This window comes from Cyprinodon variegatus, unplaced genomic scaffold (assembly GCF_000732505.1).
Source record: "Cyprinodon variegatus isolate N-32 unplaced genomic scaffold, C_variegatus-1.0 Scaffold94, whole genome shotgun sequence".
Taxonomy (NCBI): Eukaryota; Metazoa; Chordata; class Actinopteri; order Cyprinodontiformes; family Cyprinodontidae; genus Cyprinodon; species Cyprinodon variegatus.
The window spans coordinates 817,652-819,721 of NW_015150547.1; positions in this window are offsets into that span (position 1 = coordinate 817,652).

Sequence of the window (2,070 nt, forward strand, 5' to 3'; positions counted from 1 at the left end):
AAAGACAAGTAAGTACGACTAGCAAACCTTTGATAGATCCGGCCAAGTGATTGCTAGTCGTACTTACTTGTCTTTTAAAAGCAAACATATTTTAAGTAAAATCTCATTCTTCTAAAAGGTGAGTTTATCAGAAAAACTCACAGCAGTTTGAGTTCTGACAAAATCTTCTATTCCTGCCATGTGCTGGTGTGTTCTTTTCCTTTAAACCATAAAAAACTAAAGAGGTATTTACTGACTATAATTACTTTTTTTTAATGCACAGGAGATGGGTAATGGTCAAACAAAACACATTGATAAAAAAAGTCCAAAATTGAAAGTGTATTTAATTTAAATAATGGATAATTTTAGTGATTTTACAAAATGACCCGGTTCCATTCAGTAACATCCTGCCTGCTTTTACATATGAATAAACTGGTGATTTTTTGGTAACAAATTTTTAAACAAATCAAATTGTTTTGGTAATTATAGTAAATTATAGCAAATTTCTCCATAAAGTACAGATGAAGTTGACGGTCCAGTGCTTATATATAGATGATATAACGATTCAAATTATTTTAGAGCTTTAAGGAAAGTAGCTGGTGCTTTAAAGAAGGATTAGGATAATGTGCAAGTTACTTATCATAGTGTTTGTTGACAGTTCAAGCCCCAATTTATGATGAAGCAATATCATAAACCATGGTTATGGCAGATTTTATTTAATTAAATATGGTGATATCAGGATGTATTGAACTATGTCTACTTTTCTTAATATTTCATTGGACATAGTTGATTAAAAAGGTTTTGTGCACAATAAAGATTCAAAGAGAATAACCCAGTGTATGCATTTTAATGCATAATGAGGCATCAACACAAGCTTTTTTAATAACTGTCTAAAACCTGGTTGTTCTGATTGTTAATTTACAAGGGTTTATTGTTTCCAGTGCATTAATAGCATCTTTATGTAGATGTGGTTGAAGTATGATCAGATTTGATTTCCAGATTAACTAACATTCTAAAACATACAATTATCCTTTGATAGTTCATTATGAAGCCATAGAAATAGCTGTAAAACTGCAGATAACCTTCATAAAAATCTTAATATATAATAATCGTATCCTTTCAGCAGCAAACAATGATCTTAGAGCTAAATTTATGCCACATGTTTCTATTTTTATTGCTTTCATATGGAAAAGTAAAGCACTAGTTGTTGCTTTATTTGTCGTCTTTATTTGGGCATACCCAAATAAAGACGAGCATAAAAGTCTTAAAAAGGGATTCAAACCTTGTCATGTTGGCTACAGTTTTAGTTCTTTTAAACTTTCTAATGAACGCTCTGACTCTATGGACAATGCATTGGTTTGAAGACCGATCTATGATGAACAAGAGAAAATGTCAAGGGCTACGCAAATTTGCTAAGAGAAACAGGTTTCTTTACAGTGTTTATTATTAGACGTTTTCCTTATGTAACCTGGAATGTCTGTCATTTTCCCATCTTGAGGAATAACTAAAACCAGCAGGTTATAGGATTCCATCATATCCCAGGGGAACAGAACTAAAAGACAATAAAATGAAAGTTTAAAGAAACTCTGACAGACATAAAAGCTGTAAATTGCTGTAAATCAAATTGATAGGATTTTTTTTTTTGGCTATCAATAAATGTGATCTCTAAAATGTGGGATATTTTCCTATAATTCACCTTTACTAAATATAAATGGACAATAAATGTTCAGGGTGCAATATATTCGGTAAATCATTTTCTCCCAAAATTCAAACATTTTAGACCAAAAAGCATAAAGACTGCAGCTATTAGGCTAAAACGCTTTGTCCATTTGCAACAACCCTCACACATTAAGACAAAAAGCCCATTCAACAGAAAAAATTGTCTTCAGTCACCCTGAAGCTGAAAGTCTAACAGACAAGGAGCTGTTAGCTCTACTTGTGATAGATTATGAATAACAGCCCCCTTATTCCGAACCAATAAAAGTTTGTGACGGTATTTTGTGTATGATATAACGTCTTCGGCCCTAACTGCTGACTATCAGATGATTTCTTTCTCCTCCCTGGATTCACTTTCTATCATCGCTTAATTCA